General features: G+C 44.3%; 1 protein-coding gene across 3 annotated transcripts in view; it reads left to right on the top strand.

The window, feature by feature from the left end:
• Window positions 1–23,913, top strand: part of RAB30 (RAB30, member RAS oncogene family) — a 50,667-nt gene that overhangs the window by 6,521 nt on the left and 20,233 nt on the right. The window contains exon 1 of one of the 3 annotated variants that reach the window (XM_083362197.1): window positions 21,592–22,305. The exons of the other annotated variants lie outside the window; for them this stretch is intronic. The gene's annotated coding sequence lies outside the window, so the exon portion shown is untranslated. Of the gene's footprint in view, window positions 1–21,591; window positions 22,306–23,913 lie in introns of those variants that run through there. 3 annotated transcript variants of the gene reach the window in all.

Below are 23,913 nucleotides of genomic sequence, written 5' to 3'. Positions count from 1 at the left end.
TCTCCCCATAGCTCCTTCGAAGGGTGAGGTGGGGTGGGGTGGGGTGGGGGGCACGATTCAGCAAGACCGAGGAGGCGAGCTTTTGTTCATCTGCCTTCTGCCCCGTATCAGTTCGACCCAGTATCAAGTCAATTCAAGGCTCAAATGCAAGCTCGCTCTGCAAAAACAGAATACAGAATAACGAGAGTTATTCACAACCGAGTTGGAAGGGACCCTTGGAGAGGTCATCTAGTCCAACAGTCAGGAGACCCTATGCCAGAGGTCCCCAACCTTTTAATTTAATTTAATTTAATTTAATAATATTTCTATACCGCCCTTCTCCCTGAGGACTCAGGGCGGTTCACAGGGCAAGAATAAAATACAAAGTTACAAATATTAAAAGGAAATTAAATAATTGCCCAAGCACCAAGCACCGGTTCAGTGGAGAAAGGTTTTCCCAAGGACCGGAGAGTGCGTGGTTTTGTGTGCTGCCTGCATCCCACGGATGGGGCTTTGCTTGTTTCTGCGGTTATTGGCATGGTACCGGTCAACGGACCGGGGGTTGGGAACCCCTGCCCTATACCATCCTGGACAAATGGCTGTCTTAATTTCGTCTTTAAAACCTCCAGTGTTGGAGCACCCACAGCTTCTGGAGGCAAGTGGCTCCACTGGTTAAGTGTTCTAACTGTCAGCTGGAAGAGATCCGGCTTTGAGCACATGGATTCGACTCCAGCTATCTCCACATAGCAAAGGAACTCGGCTCAGGAACCGATGCCAAACAATTCCACAAACTGCAGATTACACAACACCCTGACGTCCAGTGCATTTCTGCTCCCGAGGCAAAGCCTGCTAAATCTAACCTAAACTCTGTATAAACATGATTTAACAGAATAACAGATTTGGAAGGGACCTCAGACGTCTTCTATTCCAACCCCCTGCTCAGGCAGGAAACCCTATACCATTTCAGGCAAATGGCTGTCCAGTCTCTTCTTAAAAACCTCCCGTGTGGGAGCACCCACAACTTCTGGAAGCAAGCCGTTCCACTGGTTAATTGTTTTAACCGTCAGGAAGTTTCTCCTTAGTTCTAGGTTGCTTCTCTCTTTGCTTAGTTTCCATCCGTTGCTTCTTGGCCTGCCTTCAGGTGCTTTAGAGAATAGGTTGTCTCTCTCTTCTCTACCTGTATTTATGGGGTGCTAAAAATGCTGTCAACCTTGGAGGTCTCTAGTGACTAGTCAACCCCCCCCCCCCCCCGTTCAAGCAGGAGACCCTATTATACCATTTCAGACAAATAGCTGTCCATTCTCTTCTTAAAAACGTCCAGTGTTGGAGCATTCACCACTTCTGGAGGCAAGTTGTTCCACCGATTAATTGTTCTCACTGTCAGGAAATTTCTCCTTAGTTCTAGGTTGCTTCTCTCCTTGATTAGTTTCCATCCCTTACTTCTTGTTCTAAGTAGTCTTCGACTTATAACAATTCATTTAGTGAGCATTCGAAGGTGCAACCACACCGGAAAAAGTGACTGACGACCGTTTTTCACAATGACGGCCATTGCAGCATCCCCCACGTTCATGTGATCAAAATTTGGATGCTTGGCAACTGGTTTCATATTTATGACAGTTGCAGTGTCCCGGGTCATGTGGTCCCCCTCTTCTGACCTGACAAAGTCAACGGGGAAGCCCGATTCACTTAACGACCGCATTGCTAATTTAACCACTGCAGTGATTCACTTTGCAACTGTGGCAAAAAAGTCATAACACGAGGCCAAATTAACTTAACAACTGTCTTACTTAGCAACCGAAATTGTGGGATCAATTGTCATAAGATGATGGCTACCTACATTTGAATAAACAAATGGACAAGAAGCGACAGATGGAAACTAACCAAGGAGAGAAGCAACCTAGAACTAAGGAGAAATTTCCTAACAGTGAGAACAATTAACCAGTGGAACTACCTGCCTCCAGAAGCTGTGAATGCTCCAACGCTGGAAGTTTTTAAGAAGAGACTGGACAACTATTTGTCTGAAATGGGATAGGTTTTCCTGCCTGAGCAGGGGGTTGGAATAGAAGACCTCTAAGGTCCCTTCCAAATCTGTTATTCTGTTTATTCAGAGTTTAGGTTAGAGTTAGCAGGCTTTGCCTCGGGAGCAGAAATGCACTGGACATCAGGGTGTTGTGTAATTTGCAGTTTGTGGAATTGTTTGGCATCGGTTCCTGAGCCGAGTTCCTTTGCTATGTGGGGATAGCTGGAATCGAATCCATGTGCTCAAAGCCGGATCCCTTCCAGCTGCTGTTTCTTGTTATGACCGTAGAGATTTATTTGCATTCTTCCCTTGTGTAACTGACATTGTTTTGTCCCTTGGCAAACTTCTCGCGCCCGTTTGTGTGTGTGTGTGTGTGTGTGTGTGTGTGATTGCATGACACAAGAGCTGAGTGAACAATGACATCCCCTTTTCTTTGAGCTCCTGAAAATTTGTAAACACTGCCACAGCAGCCCTCCCCCCCCCCCCCCCCGCCCCAGGCTAATTTGGTGTTACATACGGGTTTTATATCACTTTTGATCTTCTACGTGCCGTTCCTATGTATTAAAAAGTGCCTTTTGTTGATAGGAGATCTGATATCTTTTCCTTTCCTTCCTCCCTTATTTTCTTTAAAGAAGAACAATTAAAGCCTCGGTCCTTAGTCTTCCCTAGATTTTTTTTCCCTTATTTTGCTTGGATTTTATTTTATTTTTTTAAAATTCTCACTCTTGGCTAACAGGATGGATCATATGAGTCTTCCTTGACAAGTTTTCAAAATCTGAATAGGAGAAAACTATGCGAAGACTTTAGGAAAAAGGGTGCGGCCAATTGTCAAATCCAAATGTAATGGAACAGATGTTGTTCGTATACTTGTTTAATGCTGTTTCTGTTTCTTGTGGGCTGGTTTCCTTTAGTAACTTCACCCTCTTTCTTAGACCTTCAGCATAGACCAGGGGTAGTCAACCTTGGCTCTTTTATGACTGGTAGACTTCAACTCCCAGAATTCCTGAGCCAACATGGGAGAACTATGGTCACTTCATGACTTGTGGACTTCAACTCCCAGAATTCCTGAGCCAGCATGGGGGAACTATGGTCCCTTCATGACTTGTGGACTTCAACTCCCAGAATTCCTGAGCCAGCATGGGGGAAACTTTGGCCCCTTCATGACTTGTGGACTTCAACTCCCAGAATTCCTGAGCCAACATGGGAGAACTATGGTCCCTTCATGACTTGTGGACTTCAACTCCCAGAATTCCTGAGCCAGCATGGGGGAAACTTTGGCCCCTTCATGACTTGTGGACTTCAACTCCCAGAATTCCTGAGCCAACATGGGAGAACTATGGTCCCTTCATGACTTGTGGACTTCAACTCCCAGAATTCCTGAGCCAACATGGGAGAACTATGGTCCCTTCATGACTTGTGGACTTCAACTCCCAGAATTCCTGAGCCAACATGGGAGAACTATGGTCCCTTCATGACTTGTGGACTTCAGCTCCCAGAATTCCTGAGCCAGCATGGGGAAACTTTGGCCCCTTCATGACTTGTGGACTTCAATTTCCAGAATTCCTGAGCCAACATGGGAGAACTATGGTCCCTTCATGACTTGTGGACTTCAACTCCCAGAATTCCTGAGCCAACATGGGAGAACTATGGTCCCTTCATGACTTGTGGACTTCAGCTCCCAGAATTCCTGAGCCAGCATGGGGGAAACTTTGGCCCCTTCATGACATGTGGACTTCAACTCCTAGAATTCCTGAGGCAGCATGGCTGGCTCAGGTATTCTGGGAGTTGAAGTCCACAAGTCATAAAAGAGCCAAGGTTGCCTACCCCTGGCATAGACCATAGTACTGTATTATATTATTGACAAAGAAAGTTACCCAGTTTTTAAAACTTATTTTGGTTATATCCCACTAAATCCAGTGGGTTTTATTTCAAGTAGATAAGATGAGATTGAGCTGTCAGATAACTGCTTTACAGATTGTCCTTGACTTACGGCCACAATTGAGCCCACAATGTATGTTGCTAAGTGAGAAATTCATGGAGTGAGTTTTGGCCCCATTTTACGACTTTGCTTGCCGCCTTTGTTAGGTGAATCACTGCAGTTGTTAAATTAGTTAACACGGGTGTTAAGCGAATCTGGATTTCCCCATTGACTTTACTTGTCAGAAGGCTGTAAAATGTAATCACATGACACCCCCTCACACACACACTGCAACTGTCATAAATGTGAGTCAGCTGTCAAGCACCCGAATTTTGATCACGTGACCATGGGTCGTAAGGGTGAAAAACGGTCATAAGTCACTTTTTTCAGTCCCTTTGTAAGTTCGGTCACTAAACGAACAGTTGTAAGTTGAGGACCACCTGTATTGAAAGAGGAAAACCTATCCATTTTGATCCGAAGAACTGGAAAAACTAGATTTATATAAGTTTTCCTCAACTTATAGCCATAACCGGGAGCAGATTTTCTGTTGTTAAGCAAGATGTTTGTTGAGGGAAGCCTGGTATTATGACAGTTTTTGCCACACTAGTTAACTGAATCACACGATCTGTACGTGAGAGATGCAGCAATTCCCTTCAGAAGAAAGTCCAGGTACTCCTTGACTTTAGAACCATTTCATTTAGCGACCGTTTGAAGTGACTTACAACCAACCCTCTCACAGTCCCCTCGTCCGCTTTAAACCTGGCTCAAAAACAGTAACTGTGAGGGGGACCTTGGAGTCCTAGCGGACAGTCACTTGACTATGAGCCAGCAGTGTGCAGCAGCAACCAAAAAAGCTAATACAATCCTGGGTTCTATAAACAGAGGCATAGAATTAAAATCACCTGTAGTATTAGTACCATTTTATAAATACTTAACAAGGCTACACCTGGAATACTGCAGCCAATTTTGGTCACAAAAAAGATGTTGAGACTTTGGAAAAAATTCAGAGAAGAGCAACTAAGATGATCAAAGGCCTGGAGACCAAAACATACGAAGAACGGCTGCGGGACTTGGATAGTCAAAAGAGAAGAAGAAATAGGGGAGACATGATAGCAGTGTTCCAGTATCCGAGGGGCTGCCACAAGGCAGAGGGGGCCAGGTTGTTCACCAAAGCACCAGAGGGCAGGATGAGAAGCAACGGTTGGAAGCTAATCAAAGAGAGAAGCAACCTGGTATTAAGGAGAAACTTCCTGACAGTGAGGACAATCAACCAGTGGAACAGCTTACCCCCCAGAAATCGTGGGCGCTCCATCACTGGAGGTTTTTAAGAAGAAACTAGACAATCACCTGTCTGAGATGGTATAGGTTCTCCTGCTTAAGCAGGGGGCTGCAATAGAAGACCTCCAAGGTCCCTTCCAACTCTATTCTATTCTATTCATGTATGTATGACGGTCGCAGTGTCCCGGGATCACGCAATCCTCTTTTGCGACCTTCTGACAAGCAAAGTCAGTGGAGAAGCCAAATTCACGTAACAACCGTGTTACTAAGCAGTGGAACAGCTTACGCCCCAGAAATCGTGGGCACTCCATCACTGGAGATTTTAAAGAAGAGACTAGATATTCACCTGTCTGGACTGTATATAGGTTCTCCTGCTTGAGCAGGGGGCTGGAATAGAAGACCTCCAAGGTTCCTTCCAACTCTATTTGTTGTTGTTGTTGTTATTATTAACAACAACTTGGCAACCAGGATGTAATTACGACAAGCATAGCATCCTAGACTCATGCGATTGCCGTGTGCAAACTTCTTAGTCAGCTTCCAACAAACCAAGTCAACCGGGGAGGGGGAGGGGGAGGCTGGATTTGCTTAATGACCACAGGATTCACTTAACGACTACAGTAATTCGCTTAACAAACAGTGGCCTGAAAGGTTATAAAATTGGGCACAACTCACTCAGCAACCTCCTTTGCTTAGGGACAGAAAATTCTGGTTCCAATCTTGGCTCCTAAAGACGAGGGCTTCATTTATTTATTTAGCTCAGGGATCTTCAAACTTGGCCCTTTTATGGCTTGTGGACTTCAGCTCCCAGAATCCCTAAGCCAGCATGGGGGAACTATGGCCCCTTCATAACTTGTGGACTTCAACTCCCATAATTCCTCAGCCAGCATGAGTGAACTATGGCCCTTTCATGACTGGTGGACTTCAACTCCCAGAATTCCTCAGCCAGCATGGGGGAACTATGGCCCCTTCATGACTTCTGGACTTCAACTCCCAGAATTCCTCAGCCAGGCACCTTGGCTGAGGAATTCTTGGAGTTGAAGTCCACAAGTCATAAAAGGGCCAAGTTTGAAGACCCCCGTACAGAGTCTCCTGCTTGAGCAGGAGGTTGGACTACAAGATCTCCGAGGTCTCTTCCAAGTCTATTGTTCTGTTATTCTACAGAACGTATAGCTGGGTGTGAAACTTGTTTATGTCAGTGGCCATTGTGGAAAAATTAAGCTATAGGTCATGTCTGTTCCAGCAGAAATCAGCAGGAATTCCTGCAATTATGAGGTTGGTGTAGCTTCAGAAGCTGGTCTTGTGGTTTAAGAAACTGTGTGAAGAGCATTCCATGATGGTGGTAATGATAGTTTACACAGACAGAAAACTGGGCGGCTGCTGCAAGGCATCGGCTAAACAGACATGTGACTCTAGCTCCCCCCCCCTTGACTTTGCTTGTGAGAAACTGGCTGGGACCCTGCAACTGTTGTAAATACCATATTTCTCCAAAAATAAGACCGGGTCTTATATTAATTTTTGCTCCAAAAGACGTTTTACTCCTAGTTTTCAGTAAAACTTGCACCCACAGCAAATAACTTGTGTGAATTTTATGCAGAATTGACTTGGGAGGCCGGTGTGTGGTGTAGTTGGTTCACATGGTGTAGTAAGTTGGAGGGTTTGTTGTCACTGTGTGTTGGGGGGAGGGAGCACAAAGGGAGGCTCAGCTAATCTCAATGTACACATAGTTGTACTTTGACAATAAAGATTCATTCATTCATCCATTCATTCGAGCTTATTTTCTGGTATATTCGGGGAAATACGGTACTAAATGTTTCTGTCTGGCTGTCAATCTTAACTGGGGCGTATTTTCAGGTTGGGTCTTATTTTCGGAGAAACTTGCTGGGGTGCAAAGCACACAAATTTGGATCCGATGACCCTAGGGATGCTACGATGGTTGTTAACTGCAAAGGCTGGCTGTCAAGTCAATTTTTTCAGTACTATTTTAACTTCAAACAGTTGCTGAACGAATGTTGGCAAGTTAAGGTCCACCTGTACATCAATGGGTCTTCAGGCAGTGTAACTCCGTGGGAAACCCTGAATTATACTGTTGATTTTTTCTCTCTCTGTCTTTTCCTTTGCTGGGGTTCTGAGATCAGCAGTGTGTGGCGGCCGCAGCCAAAAAGGCTAATACAATCCTGGTTTTACTCCTAGTTTTCAGTAAAACGTGCACCCACAGCAAGCTATTGATTCAGTTAACAACCGCAGCATTTGCTTAATGGCTGCGGTGGTCGCTTTTTGCTTTGATGACCGCCGCAAAAAAGTCTGTAAAATTATGTCAGCCACATAGGAGATCCCAGTTATGACCTGGTGGGCTAACTCCATAATGGTCCTAACTAGACAACTGGCTGTAGAAGCTCCGTTCAGCTAGATAAAATCAAGAAAGCAAGAACCCCAGAGATTTTAGGCAGCTATCTTGAATGCCTAATCTGGTGGTGAGGAGAGTAAAAAGTAAAAAGAATGGCCCAGCCTAAAATTTATAGCGAGTTCGTTAAGGCACCTTGAATGATGTGAAATGTTTCTTCTCAAATTTCTAATGTGTGAGTCGAGTTGCCATTTATGAAATAAACTGTTAACTGACTCACCTATTCCTAACTCTCACAGTGTCAGGACCCAACCCAATCCACGTCTTAGGAAAACAAAAACTCTTGGAGTCAGTTCTAGTCCAAAAGGAATTTTTACTAGGACATGCTTGGTTGTGGAAATACAAGACAGGACCTGGTATTGTTTTACAGATTGAAACTTTATAAAGAGTTCCCGGTTCAACCCCGCTTCTCTCAACCCCATTTGGTCAGCCCCCCATCATTTTACTTCGTGTCATCCCTTTCGTGGGAAAAATGGAACTTGGAATCTTTACGGTTATTGCCTTCTTCCTTTACAGATTCAAATGGAGACACAGGCCAGATGTCTCCTTCCCTAACCCTCCCCTTTGTTCCCCCAGTTCAAAAGGTTTCCCTTGGTCTTTGAAATAACCTAAGGCAGGCTGAATCCACATGCGCTCCTCCGTCCTTGGGAGATGGCAGAATCCATGGGGGGGGGAATAATGTTTTAAACATACATTTATGAATGTGATATAAATGGATTCTGACACACAGTCTGGTTTGGAAGCATCCCTGCTTCGGACAGGAAGGCAGTGCAGAGAGTGGTGAGGACAGCCGAAAAGATCATTGGCACTTCCCTCCCCTCCATCCAGGACATGGCACAGAAGCGTTGCTTGAGCAGGGTCTGTAAGATTGTCTGGGACACTACACATCCTCTTCACGACCTGTTTTCCTTGTTCCCTTCTGGGAGGAGGGGGTTCCGTGGTATCCGTAGCAGAACATCCAGATTCAGTCCCAGTTTTGTTCCATGCAGTATTAATCTTGTGAACTCTCAAGCTTCCTCCTTCTGTCATGTATTCAAGATGGACAGTGAATAATATTTATATGTTACTTATAGGTAAGGGTGTAGGTCTATACCAGGGGTAGGCAACCTTGGCTCTTTTATGACTCGTGGACTTCAACTCCCAGAATTCCTGAGCCAGCCATGCTGAGGGGAAAGGGAGAGGTTTCCATGCTGAGCCATGCTGGCTCAGTAATTCTGGGAGTTGAAGTCCACGACTCATAAAAGAGCCAAGGTTGCCTACCCCCGGTCTATACGTATGCTATGTGTAGCATGTTTAAATGTCTGTTATATATGTGTATACTTTGAGAGCAAACAACTAAATTTCATTTTAATGTGTGTGCTATTGGGCCCAAAGTAAAAAATAACAATAAAGGTTGTCTGTCTCTGTCTGTCTGTCTGTCTCTCTCTCTGTCTCTCTCTGTCTCTCTCTCTCTCTCTCTCTCTCTATCTATCTATCTTGTATTTATCAGTCGGGGAAGGGAGGATGGTCCCTCTAGGTCAGGGGTGTCAAACTGCCGGCCCGCAGGCCGGACAGGTCGTGATGAAACCACGCCCACCCCATTGCCACCAATGGGGAAAAAGCTCCTATACGTCGTGCGATGTCACGTGACGTCGTGAGTTTGACATGCCTACTCTAGCTAGTCCTTGACTTACAACTGTTTGCTTAGTGACCGTTGGAAGTTACAACAGCACTGAAAAAAGTGAGCTATAACTCTTTTCCACGCTTACAACAGTTGCGGCATCCCCATAGTCATGTGATCAACATTTGGATGCTTGGTAACTGGTTCCTATTTATGATGTTTGCGGTGTCCCGGGATCATGTGATCTCTTTTTGCCACCTTCCTCCTCCTATTTTCCCTACAGTAACAACTCTTGTGAGCTGAGTTGGGCTGAGAGTGAGTGACCAGCCCAAACTCACCCAACTGACTTTCATGGCTAAGGCAAGACTAGAACTCACAGTCTCCTGGTGCTTGGCCCAAGGTCACCTGGCTGGTTTTCATGCCTAAGACACCACTAGAACTCACAGTCTCCTGGTGTTTGGTCTCCTAGTGTTTGGCCCAAGGTCACCTGGCTAGTTTTCATGCCTAAGACACCACTAGAACTCACAGTCTCCTGGTGTTTGGCCCAAGGTCACCTGGCTGGTTTTCATGCCTAAGACACCACTAGAACTCACAGTCTCCTGGTGTTTGGCCCAAGGTCACCTGGCTGGTTTTCATGCCTAAGACACCACTAGAACTCACAGTCTCCTGGTGTTTGGCCCAAGGTCACCTGGCTGGTTTTCATGCCTAAGGTTGGGAATAGAACTCGCCATCTCCGGGTGAGTCACCCAGATGAGTTTCATCCCTAGAGCAGGACTAGAACTCCTTGTCACCTGGTGATAGGCCTAAAGTCACGTGGCCCGCTTTGATGTCTTAAGGAGGAACTAGAACTCCCAGTTTCTAGGCCGGCATCTTGACTAATCTACCAAACTGGCTGTTATAATGAGTTTTATCAAGGCCGAGTCTTTTGAAATGATACGAAACCTCGCTTCCCAAGTTTCCCATCACCTCCTCTGGGTTTCCAATTGTGAGATGAAGGGTTAGCTGCCTTGATTAATATCTCTTTGACTGTTTATTCCCATCCCTTCTCAAGCTCCCTACAGTGTCTCCCAAGCCTCTTTCAGCTTTCTGCCCCCCTCCCTTTTCACGGAGATCTAACTTCCCTGTTTTTCATCCCCAGTCCCAAGGATGCAGACTAAATTATGCAGCTTTGCAGGTTTTTGCAGCGCATGGAAATCTCCAGTTGGAAATTGCTGCACCGCTCAGTTCTTAGAATAAATAGCTCAGTAAGATTGAAGCCGTTTGAAGAAGCGGGGGGGGGGGGATAGGCAAATTGTCCAGATTCCAGATGCAAACTCCCCCCCCCCCCTCTCTGCCTTCTCCTCTCCCCCACCCCCGCCCCTCTCCTTTCATGATGCAATCTGCTCCATTTTGACCCTGGGAAATTCCCAATTGGCTCAGGACAGGCAAGTGCTGTTCTCTAGACAAATCTTTACAATTTTTTTAAAGGCTCTGGCATTGCAGTTTAGCTGCTGCAGAAAGCTTCACGTGGCACAACTTTGTGGAATGCATGTGGGGGCTCTGGTCTGCTGCCCCCCCCCCCTTGAACTGGGTGCAGGGTTAAGAGAGAACAGCCAAGTTTGCAACCAACACACACACACACACACACACACACACAAACACACACACACACACACACAAACACACACGTACAGAGAAAGGGTAGGAGAAAACTATGTATACAAGCATTAAGCTTGTGAACTCTAAAGCTTCTTCCTTCCGTTATGTATTCAAGATGGACAGTGATGAATATTTATATGTTACTTATATGTAAGGGTGTAGGTCTGTACATATGTTGTATATAGTATGTTTTAAGTGTGTGTCATGTATGTGTACACTTCAAGAGCAAGCAACTAAATTTCATTTTTAATGTGTGCCATTGTGCCCATAGTAAAAAATGACAATAAAGGTTATTCTGTTCTGTTCTATTCTATTCTATTCTATTCTATTCTATTCTATTCTATTCTATTCTATTCTATTCTATTCTATTCTATTCTATCATTTTTATTCTATTAATTCCTTATTCCATTCCATTCCATTCTATTTTTATTCTGTTAATTCTCTATTCTATTCTATTCTATTCTATTCTATTCTATTCTATTCTATTCTATTCTATTCTATTCTATTCTATTCTATTCTATTCTATTCTATTCCATTCCATTCCATTCCATTCCATTCCATTCCATTCCATTCCATTCCATATTCTGTTCTGTTCCATATTCTGTTCTGTTCTATTCTATTCTATTTTCTATTTTTAAATTGTTAAAGGGGGAGTACACGCAGTCCTCAATGTATGTGCACAGTTGAGCCCCTAAATTGGAGGTTTTTAAGAAGAGACTGGACAGCCATTTGTGTGGAATGGTATAGGGTGTCCTGCCTGAGCAGGGGGTTGGACTAGATGACCTCTAAGGTCACTTCCATTTTATTATTATTATTGTTGTTGTTGTTTGTTATTTCTGTTGCCAAGCGAGCCAGTTGTTAAGTGACTTTTGCCCCATTTTACGACTTTTCTTGCCACGTTTGTCAAGGGAATCACTGCAGTTGTTAAGTTAGTGACCTGGTTGTTAAGTGAATCTGGCTTCCCCATTGACTTTGCTTGTCAGAAGGTTGCAAAAGGGAATCATGTGACACCCCCCAGCCCCCCCGGGATGCTGCGACCGTCATAAGTACACGCCAGTTGCCAAGCATTTCTGTTTTGATCACCTGATCGTGGGGATGCTGTAAGTCGAGGACTACCTGCAATAAATTCAGCAGAGCGGCTTGTATATCTGATGCCGTATTTTGTAAACCTTCTGGGACTTGACGTTCCCACATCTTACCTAACCTTGCCAAGTTTGCAAGCCACTGATCTAAGGAAGCCTCTCAAATAACGACTTTGAACAGTCACTAAGTGAATTGTTACAAGTCGAGGACGACGGGCCTCCCTAGCCAAGCTCAGGGGAGCCGTCGCTACCGCCCTGGTGCCGGTTCTCTCTTTGCAAGAACTTCTAGAGTGAGCTGCAAAATACTGAATATCCCGTGTGCTTTTAGCACGGTGTATTTAATGGGAATTATGTGGAGGGCAAGAGGGAGGAAAGTTACCCCAAAAGACTTTTTGGGCTTCAGGAGGTGTGTTTGCCTGTTGCCCAGTTGCAGAGGCAAGCAAATCCTGCCTTGCATCTTGATGAAAGGGCCTGATTCACCTTTTTTTTTTTTAAATTAAAAAGTTTTACAATTTTTAAATACAATAAACTCCCTCCTCCCCCTCCCCTCTCCCCAACCCTCCCCTCCCCTCCCCCCCCCTCCCCGACTTCCCAGAGCTGAATACAGGGTCTAATAATACAAACATAAACTAAAATATGCTAACAACAAAAATAAAACATTAAGTTCTATCGGACTTTAACTCTCCATAGTCATAATATTAATAAAGTAACAAATAACTAATCATACATCATAAAAATCCACTACTTATTCAAATGCTAACTGAAACTTTTTAGTCCCATATTTATTCTGAATATATTCAATCCATCTTCTCCATTCCACAATATATCTCTGTTGCGATTGATCTTTCAAATATGCCGAAATCTTTGCCATTTCCGCCAAGTTGGAAACTTTCAAAGTCCACTCTTCTATAGTCGGCAATTCCTCCTTCTTCCAATATTGCGCAACTAAAAGTCTTGCCGCCGTAATTAGATGCAACATCAACTTAGTATCTATAACAGTAGTATCTGTAATAATACCCAATAAAAACAATTGCCAAGGCCATAATTGGACCAGAGCAGGGGTGTCAAACTCAATTTCATTGAGGGCCGCATCAGCATTGCGGTTGCCCTCAAGGGGGCCGGGTGGGTGTAGCCTGGGTGGGCGTGGCCTACTGGGTGGGCGTGGCTAGAGTGCGTATGGCCTGCTGGGTGGGCGTGGCCAGCTCTCCATCGTTGGCATCAAGGGTGCCCATGGGGGCCTGGGCAGGAGTGGGACAGATCTGGGGGTCTCTGGCAGAAGGAGGGTCTTTGGGCCAGGGCCAAGGCAGCGGGGGCCGTTCCCTCACTGTTTCCAGGATGGCTTTGCGGGCCGCATGAAACCACTTCGCGGGCCGGATCCGGCCCCCGGGCCTTGTGTTTGACATGTCTGGACCAGAGGCTTTCAGCAAGCAGGGTTGCCAGCCTGACATCCATTGTGGTCCCGTTTCTGCTTCTGAGCCTAGCCCAGCTTTTTCGGGTTCTTAACGAGGATAAAACTTGGACTTGGTTTGAATCTAACCATGAGTAGAGCTGATAGGCAGGCCTTGACATACGACCTTAATAGCCCAAATTTCTGTGGCTAAGTGAGTTTTGCCCCAGTTACATGTACAGGTAAATCCTTGAATTACCCCCACAATTTGAGTCCAAAGTTTTTGTTGCTGCGTCGGACAGTTGTGATTTGAGTCTTGCGCCATTTTACGACCTTTCTTGCCCCAGTTCTTAAGTGAATCGCTGCCTCTGTTAAGTTAGTAACATCATCATTAAGCGAATCTGGCTTCCTCCGTTGACTTTGCTCGTCGCAAAAGGGGATCACATGACTCTGGGACGCTGCGACTGTCATAAATATGAACCGGTTGCTAAGCGTCGGAATTTTGATCACGTGATCCTGAGGACGCCGCAGCAGTCGTAAGTCTGAAAAACGGTCAGAAGTCACTTTTTCCCCCAGTCCTGTTGTAACTTCGAACAGTCACTAAACAAGTAGCTGTAAGTCGAGGATTGCCTTTATTGAAAAGCCGGAGTTCTGTGATCTGATTATCTGTCTTGACTTCTTCGCGCTTTTTATTTCAAAACAGAACCGTTGGCATGAACCAGCAGATATATATTTTTAAAAAAATATATATTTTATTATTTTTTTTAACATAATTGCCTTAATATTTGGTAAACAGCATGTTGTCTGGTTTATATTTGAGAATATTTTTAATTTTAATTTTAACTGGGTTTTAATTTTCTCAGGGTTCTATTTAATCTCTTTTAATTTATTTTAACGTTTTTATTGACTGTTTTTTAAATGCCCTGTAAACCGCCCTGAGTCCTTCGGGAAAGGGCGGTATATAAATCTAAATAAAATTAAATAAATAAATAAATAAATAAATAAATAAATAAATAAATAAATAAATATTTACAAACCATAACAATTAGTTTCTATAATTCCATAATCCACAGAGTAGCTTTCCTTCATTTTCTCTTTTTCCAATAATGTTCTCATTTATCAACCTTAAATTAGCACATTTCTTAGTATTTTAATAGATAAACCATTGAATATAAACATTTTTCTAGCATTTCTACAAATAACAACCACATCAATGTGAAGCTTCTTTTCTAATTAATCATCTTAATCAACTTATCATCCTGTTTTTAAAGTTCTTATTTAAATTTATTTTCCCCACAATCTTCGAAAACATTTTTTACCTGTTAAGATTTTCTTAGAGTTAATTACACTGAAGTATTTAAGCCATCCCAACAATATCACAGCAGATATTTTTTTTAATCCAGCTTGATTTGCAACCTTATTTGACTAAGCGTCTCCTGCACACACAATGATTTCTTTGCATGCGTGTGCAGACTGTCGATGGGGCTGGTCCAAGGGGTATAATATATGGGAAGTATAGGCAGCGATAATTACTTATTAAAAGATTTATCATGCTATCAGCTGTTGGAGAGTAAATAGAGCCTTTATCCCCTTCGTCCTTGTGCAACCTTCAGCAAAAAATATGCTGTTTTCCTCTGCTTTCCCAACATTGGAAGTGCGAGGAGCAGCAATAAGCTTCTGACACATCATAAAATAAGAGGTGTTGGGTGGCATTTATTGGCAATACAGATATATCCTTTAGTTTGGGCGGCAGAGGGCACCAGAGTTTGCTGTGACCCTCTTCCAGAGGTTTCATCCACACTGTTTCCTGGTGGTCTCCTTTCCGTGGCAAGATCTTTCAAATTCACCTAGGCCCTACCTTTTTAATTTGTAAGGATTTATAAACAATGGATACCTACACAGCTTTTTATGCTGGTCCATGACTGTAGTACAGGCAGTCCTCAACTTACGACCACAGTTGAGCCCAAAATATCTGTTGCAAACCGAGACAGTTGTTAAGTGAATTTTGCCCCATTTTACGACCTCTCTTTCCACAGTTGTTATAGCAAATCGCCACAGTTGTTAAGTTAGTTACATGGTTGTTAAGGGAGAAGGTTGTGAAATGTGATAACATAACCCCGGGACACTGCAACCGTCATAAATATGAGTCAGTCGCCAAATGTCTGAATTTTGATCAGCTGACCACAGGGATGCTGCAACAGTCGTAAGTGTGAAAAACGGTCATAAGTCACTTTTTTTTGGCACCGTTGCAACTTTGGTCATTAATGAATAGTTGTAAGAGACGGACTTACCCGTAAATGACAGGTAATCAAATGCCTATATAAGGGGTAGGCAACCTTGGCTCTGTTATGACTTGTGGACTTCAACTCCCAGAATTCCTGAGCCAGAATGAGGGAAACTTTGGCCCCTTCATAACTTGCGGACTTCAACTTCCAGAATTCTTGAGCCAGCATGGGGGAAACGTTGGCCCCTTCATAACTTGTGGACTGCAACTCCCAGAATTCCTGAGCTATCATGGGGGAACTATGGCCCTTTTATGAGTTGTGGACTTCAACTCCCAGAATTCCTGGGCTAGCATGGGGGAACTATGGCCCCTGCATAACTTGTGGACTTCAACTCCCAGAATTCTTGAGCCAGCATGGGGGAAACTTTGGCCCCTTCATGACTTGTGGACTTCAACTCCCAGAATTCCTGAGCCAGCATGGCTGGCTCAGGAATTCTGGGAGTTGAAGTCCACAAGTCATAAAAGAGCCAAGGTTGCCTACCCCTGGCCTATATCTTCCACAAGGGGGCGAAGTTCCCCAGAAAGATTATAAGGAAAATATTACATTACTCAAAAGTTTCACCCAGGATGGAAGATTGGGCCAGGATTTGCAAAAAGAAGAGGCGGTTTCACTAGCCAACATACTAATCACTAAGCCAAGTTTGCAACTTGATTCATGCCCAAACAAACTACACTGACTTTGTGCCAGTGGTGTACACACACATTTAGTTATGGTTTATTTTAACTGTAAGCTAGAATAGAATAGAGCTGGAAGGGACCTTGGTGGTCTTCTAGTCAAGCAGGAGAACCTATACCATCCCAGACACCATCCCAGTCTCTTCTTAAAAATCTCCAGTGATGGAGCGCCCACGATTTCTGGAGGCAAGCAGTTCCACTGGCTAATTGTCCTCACTGTCAGGAAATTTCTCCTTAATTCCAGGTTGTTCCTCTCTTTGATCAGTTTCCAACCATTGTTTCTCGTCCTTCCCTCTGGTGCTCTGGTGAACAACCTGGCCCCCTCTTCCTTGTGGTAGCCCCTCAAATACTGGAATTCTGCTCTCATGTCTCCCCTATTTCTTCTTTTCTTTAGACTAGCCAAACCCAAGTCCCGTAGCCGTTCTTCATATGTTTTAGTCTCCAGGCCCCTGATCATCTTCGTTGCTCTTCTCTGATTTTTTTTCCAAACTGTCAACATCTTTTTTTGTGATATGGTGACCAAAATTGGCTACAGTATTCCAGGTGTGGTCTTAGTAGGGCTTTATAAAGCAGTACTAATACTTTGCGTGATCCTGATTCTATGCCTCTGTTTATGCAACCAAGGGCTGTATTAGCTTTTTTGGTTGCTGCTGCACACTGTTGGCTCATGGTCAAGTGATCGTCCACTAAGACTCCAAGGTCCCTCTCACACTTGAAGCTGTCGAACATTTTTATATTTATCTGTTCCAAATTCATATATCAGGAGATAATAATATTAATGGTAATAATACTAGAAAAAGTAATAGAAAAATGAAGAAGCTAAAGGGCTCCGGGACTTCAGAATTCTAACAGACACGCAAGCACCTGCCGCATAACAGCCCAGACTTAACAATTGTACGTAAGAAAGAAAGACAAAAAAAAGTCTGGGTAATGGACACGGCAGTACCTGGAGACAGAAGAAGAGAAGAGAAAGAACCGGAGAAGATAATAAAATACAAAATACAAAGACCTTTAAATAGAAATAGAATCATGGTGGCAAAAGAAAGCAAAGGCAGTACAGCTGGTCCTTGACTTACAACAGTAGATTTAGTGGCCATTCGAAGTTACGTCAGTGCTGGAAAAAAAGGGAGTTATGACGGCGTTTCACACTTATGACCATTGCAGCATCCCCACGATCAGGTGATCAAAACTGAAATGCTTGTCAGTTGATTCCTATTAATGACGGTCGCAGCGTCCCGGGGTCAAGTGATCCCCCTTTTGCGACATTCTGACAAGCAAAGTCAATGGGGAAAGCCAGATTCATTCAACACCCGTGTTACCAGATGATCAGCTGCAGGGCTTCACGTAACAATTGCGTCAAGGAAGCTCGTAAAATGGGGCAAAACCCACTTAACCGACGTCTTGCTTGGCAACAGAAATTTTGGGCTCCGTTGAGGTCGTAAGTCAAGGACTACCTGTACCAATAGTCATAGGTACATTGGATGCAATCCGCAAACCACTGGAACGTCCTTTGAACGCCATCGGGCATTGACAAATTTACCATCAGTCAATTGCAAAAGGCAGCTTTATTCGAAACAGCTTCCATCCCGGGACGATACCTTTAACACAATCAAGCAAGAAAAATCTGCCAGATCCAGTCTGACTGTAGGACGAGCTAAAAGTAATAATTCATGCGACTTTAAACATGTCGCATTAATAAAACATGCAGCCCATAAAATAGAATTAGCCCGGTTTAAAACAAAAACAAAACAAAACAAAAAACCTGTCCAACTCACTGAAACGAGTTAAAACTAAATTGGAATTAAAATATTCCAAATGGGACATGGCCTAGTTCACATATAACAGGAATTTCCTCCCCCCCCCCCGGCCGAGTTTTCAAGCCAGAGTTTGGCTTGTTTTAACTGTGGCTTAATGCAAAATTTGAGCGTAGCAGTGTGCGATGTAGAATAGAGATTGGAAGTGTGCTAGACAAAATTCCTCTAAATCCAAGGCAAAATATTGGAGCCTTGATGGAGAAATGGGTCTTTGATGTCCAGGCTGACCTTGTAGATAAACTGGGAAGCCTCAAACATCAGAGCCATGAACGCTTTCTAAGAGTTGAAGAACTTCTGATCTTGAGGGAAGAGGCCAAGCGGGGCGGGCAAGGGTATTGCACAAGCCTCTTTTTCAAGGAAACTGGGAAACAGGACTAGGTTCTGTGCTCTGCAGTCAATACCAAAGCCGTACCTTTGAATCTCTGGAACATAACAAAATACCCATTTCCCAGAACAAAACACTGAAGAGTTAAACCGAAGAGCCCAAGAAACGGATAACAGGGCAGGGAAGAAGTTGGGCCTTCCTTCCTTCCTTCCTCCCTCTCCCTCTGTTTTCCTTCCTTCCCCTCTTCCTCTCTTTGTTTTCCTTCCTTCCCCTTTCCCTCTGTTTTCCTTCCTTCCTTCCTTCCTTCCTTCCTTCCTTCCTTCCTTCCTTCCTTCCTTCCTTCCTTCCTTCCTTCCTTCCCCTCTTCCCCTCCTTCTTTGTTTTCCTTCCTTCCTCCCTCTCCCTCTGTTTTCCTTCCTTCCTTCCTTCCTTCCTTCCTTCCCCTCTTCCCCTCCCTCTTTGTTTCCTTCCTTCCTCCCTCTCCCTCTGTTTTCCTTCCTTCCTTCCTTCCTTCCTTCCTTCCTTCCTTCCTTCCTTCCTTCCTTCCTTCAATTTGTTTTCCTTCCTTTCCCTCTTCCTCTCCCTCTGTTTTCCTTCCTTCCTTCCTTCCTTCCTTCCTTCCTTCCTTCCTTCCTTCCTTCCTTCCTTCCTTCCTTCCTTCCTTCTCCTCTTTGTTTTCCTTCCTTCCCCTCTTCCTCTCTGCCTTCCTTCCTTCCTTCCTTCCTTCCTTCCTTCCTTCCTTCCTTCCTTCCTTCCTTCCTTCCTTCCTTCCTTCCCACCTACAACTTAACAAGTTGCTGAGGTTGAGAAACACCTAAAAACAGGGAAGGTGTTTTGATCATACAATTGCAATCGCCATCTTTTTTGACTCCCTCCCCTGCAGATAACGCCGTATCACAAGGAAATATTTGAATGGTTTATTCTTAGCCTGAATGTCAGTCAACATAACAACTATTACTAATCTCCAAATCTCACAGCTCCTCTTCACTCTCCTGCTTTAAGAAGGAAGATCTTTCCCACAAACCTCTCCATTCCGCCTTAGTAAAACAAAAACAAAAAGTCTCTGTGGCCAGCCTTAATCTTTTTATTTATTTATTTTATTTTAATTCCATATATATCCCGCTCTTCTCCGAAGACTCAGGGCGGCTTACAAGCTTAGCAGTAGCCTTCATTCTATGTATATGCCTGCTTATTAGGGCTTTCACACACACCCCAAGCGGTTTTATTACAAAGTCAGCTTAATTGCCCCCAACAATCTGGGTCCTCATTTTCTCATTGAGCTTCCATTTTAAAATCAATTTTTAAAAGTGCCCTCTAATTAACTGGTTGCCAAAAAAGGGTTCGCTTTTTAGGCCATTTTAAAACTCAAAAGAGGAAAGAGGACAGGGGAACTTCTCCCAGTGTGAGAGTAAAATGAAACAAGGAACCAAATACGTTTTTTTTTTCCCCTTGGAGCTTCACTCTTCTGCTTTCTTTGCAAACATAAGTAGATTTTATTAAATCAATAACTCAAAAGCAGTGGTTAATCAGGCAGTATATCTTTTAAGTAGGCAACAGCTCCAGAAATTACCCAGATAAATATTGCAAACGTTTTGGAGCCCTCCACGGAAGTTAAAAAAAAAGCTTTCAGAGGAAAAAAAGGAAATGGATATAAATTTAGGTAAAAAATGAGCGGATAATCAAACTGTGTTTTTTTTAATTTCATTTCTTTTACAGGATTCCTATCATATGACTTTGTGCTCTGTACACATGAGCAAGCAACTTGTTTGAAGCCCAATTAGACATAGCAGAGCAAACTAACATTACTAAAGATCAGCATTTCTCAACCTTGGTCACTTTAAGCTGTGTGGACTTCAACTCCCAGAATTCCCCAGCTAGCCATGCTGGGAGTTGAAGTCCACACAGCTCAAAGTGACCAAGGTTGAGAAACACTGCTATAAATAATATGCAGATATCTCTCCATCCCAGTGGTGGGATTCAGATACGTGAACAACCGGTTCTCTGTGTGGATGCCGCTTCCGGAAGTCCGTTCTGGGCCTGGGCGACAAAAAATTAGCTATCGGTTCTGCCAAAGTGGTCTGAACTTGGCTGAATCCCACCACTGCCCCACCCCAATCTTACATATGCGAATCCAGAAGGACAATGTCAGTTGCCTCCTCATGCTTGCTTGTGCTTCACTGATATGCAGTGACAGTCTGCCATGAACTAGGGGAGAAGGGGGATATGATGGGAAAGCGAAAGTAGTAGTTGTGTCTTCTGGAGAAGCTGCTTCAAGGTTGCCCCAGCTGGGAAAAGCATACCAGAGCACACTGGACTAGCTGTTAGGAAAACAGCTTGCAGTGTTTTCATTGGTTACCTTAGGGTGGGAAATGAAAAGACGGGAAAGGAGGGTAAAGTATATAACCTATGAATTTTGGTGGGCAAATCTCAGTTCTGACTACGCATTATTCCAACACACTTGACCTCTAATAAATATATACCGTATTTTCCGGCGTATAAGACAACTTTTTAACCCCTGAAAAACTTCTCAAAAGTTGGGGGGTCGTCTTATACGCCAGGTCGTCTTATACGCCGGAAAATACGGTACTTTTCTCAGCCAATGGAGCCAAGGAATGTTTTCTACCTAGAACAGTGATGCCGAACCTTTTAGAGACCGAGTGGCCAAACTGCAACTCAAAACCCACTTACATATCGTCGGGTGCCGGGTGGGCGTGGCCCATCAGGTGGGCGTGGCCCATCGGGTGGGCGTGGCTGCGGCGGTAACAGCAGACTGGGTGGAACTAAAAAGTTCAATCAATCAATTCCAACTTTGCAAGATCTTTTTTTTTTCCGGCGAGAAGTTGAAATTGATTGATTGATTGAACCTCTTTTTTTTTTTTGCACACGGCGGCGGAGGCCTAAAGCGAAAAGGTTTTATAAAACCCAGCTGAAGGCCCAGGACTGGGACGACGGTGCACGTGCCCACAGAGAGGGCTCTGCGTGCCACCTGTTCGCCACTGCAGACCTAGAGCTTGTAAGTTTGTGGCAGGTGTGACAGACAGAGATTCAAGGTGCTGGTGATGACCTATAAAGCCCTGAATGGCTTGGGTCCGGGATATCTGAGGGAACACCTGCTGCCGGCATCAAGCTTCCTTCGTCCAGTGCGCTCCCACAGGGAGGGTCTTCTCAGGGTGCTGCCGATAAAAGATTGTCGGCGGATAACACCCAGGGGAAGGGCCTTCTCTGTGGGTGCGCCTGCCCTCTGGAACCAGCTGCCCGTGGAGCTTAGGACTGACCCCGACCTCCACACATTTCGCCGGGACCTGAAAACCTGGCTCTTTGAGCTCTCCGGCCCAGGCTGAGAATTTTTAACTGGGGTTTTTAATTCTAGGGATGATTTAATCTTTTTAAATTTGTTTTTAACTTTTGTATTGGTTGTTTTAGATGCCCTGTAAACCTCCCTGAGTCCTTCGGGAAAGGGCGGTATATAAATTTAATAAAATAAATAAATTTCAGTGATGGAAGAGAAGTGAAGGAAAAAAGGGAAAATTCCTTGGGAGGAAATTGTGTTGAAATGGTGCCTTTTGTTTGAAAAGAGACTGGCAGAGGAGAGGGAAGGCGGGAAGGATAATGAAATGAGGAAGGAAGGAAGATAAGGAAACGAGGAAAGGAAAGGAAAAGAAAGGAGAGGAGAGGAAAGGAAACAAGGAATGAGAGGAAGGGAAAGGAAAGGAAAAGAAAGGAAAATGTATGGGTTGGAGGGAGGAAAGAAGGAAGGGTGGGCTGATCAGTTGCAACAGAGGGACCCGCAAACCGCTCCTCCCTGTGCCAAACATCCCAGAACTGTGGTTTACCCTAAGCGTGGCATCATGTCCCATTGCAAACAGGCCTTCTCTTTCATCCATTTCACAGGATTCTTGTGAAGGTAAGATCCTAGCATTGGGCTGCGGCAGCCTCTCTCTCTCTCTCTCTTAAAAAAAGAAAAAGATAGAATAATGCCTACTAACTCAGAATCAAAACCATCTGCTCAATTTGCAGCCAGAAAGCAACATAGTCCACAGTGGTCATTCTGGGAGCTGAAGAAGGAACCCCCCCCCATATTTTCAAGCTGCCAAAAGCTGAGAAAAACAGCCGGTGACTCTACGCAATTTCCTGAGGAACTCTCCCTTAACTAGTAAAGCAGGGGTCTTCAAACATGGCAACTTTAAGACTTGTGGACTTCAACTCCCAGAATTCCTCAGCCAGCAAGCCTAGCTGAGGAATTCTGGGAGTTGAAGTCCACAAGTCATAAAAGGGCCAAGTTTGAAGACCCCTGTAGTAAAGAAAAAGTTTTGAGGCCAGCTGAGACTGGATTCTGGATTGAATTCTCTGGGTGAGGCTGGAGAAGCTTGAAGGCCCAGGCCCTGTTTACGTCCCTCTATCAGCTGATGAGGATTCCTCTGACAAGCACTTTGAGATAAATGCTAAAAAGAATGCCTCACTCACAGCAAAGTGTTCTGCGGCTCAGTGGCATGCTTCCAGGGCAGAATTTAGATAAACAGCAAGCCAAACGAATGCCTGCGTGTGTTTCTAGAAGTCCTCGCTTTACGACAGCTCGTTTAGTGGCCGTTCAAACTTACAACAGCAATGAAAAAAGCGCGACCGTTTTTCACACTTAACAACCGTTGCGGCATCCCCACGGTCACGCGATCAAAGTTCGGATGCTTGGCAACGGACTCATGTTTCTGACGGGTGGCAGCGTCCCGGGGTCACGTACAGGTCGTCCTCGACTTACAGCTGTTCATTTAGTGACCGTTCAATGTTGCAACGGCAGTGGAAAAAAGTGACTTAGGCCTTCCCCCCCCCCACAGTTACGACCTTTGCAGCATGCTCAGGAGTTCGAAATTCAGAGGCCCGGCAACTGGTTCATACTTACGACAATTGCAGCCTCCTGGGGTCACGTGATTCCCCCTTTTGCGACCATCTAACAAGCAAAGTCCCAGTGGGGAAGACAGATTCACTTAACAACCGGGTTACTAACTTATCAACGGCAGTGATTCACTTAACAACTGTGGCGAGAAAGGTCATTAAATGGGGTAAAACTCACTTAACAGCTGTCTCACTTAGCAAAAAAAAATTATGAAGTTCATTGGAGCACCGCTTGTAAGTCGAGCACTTACCTGTAACACACGTTTGCCCCCCATTCAAAAAAAGGAAAGAACAGGTTTCTGGTCCTGATGAAGCTGAAAATAAAACGATACAATTTGAGGAGAGGTGGAGTTGTCTCTAGGTGGGACTTTTTTTGTTCTGCCTCCCCATAATAATAATAATGATGATGATGATGTTGGAAGGGATCTTGGAGGTCATCTAGTCCAATCCCCTGCTCAGGCAGGAAATCCTATACCATTTCAGACAAATGGCTGTCCAGTCTCTTCTTAAAAACTTCCAGTGTTGGAGCATTCAGCACTTCTGGAGGCAGGTTGTTCCACTGGTGAATTGTTCTCAATGTCAGGAAATTTCTCCTTAGTTCTAGGTTGCTTCTCTCCTTGATTAG

This window comes from Vipera ursinii (assembly GCF_947247035.1).
Source record: "Vipera ursinii genome assembly, chromosome: 4".
Classification (NCBI taxonomy): Eukaryota; Metazoa; Chordata; class Lepidosauria; order Squamata; family Viperidae; genus Vipera; species Vipera ursinii.
The sequence above is the reverse complement of the archived record's forward strand: the minus strand, read 5'-3'. Positions and strand labels throughout refer to the sequence as shown.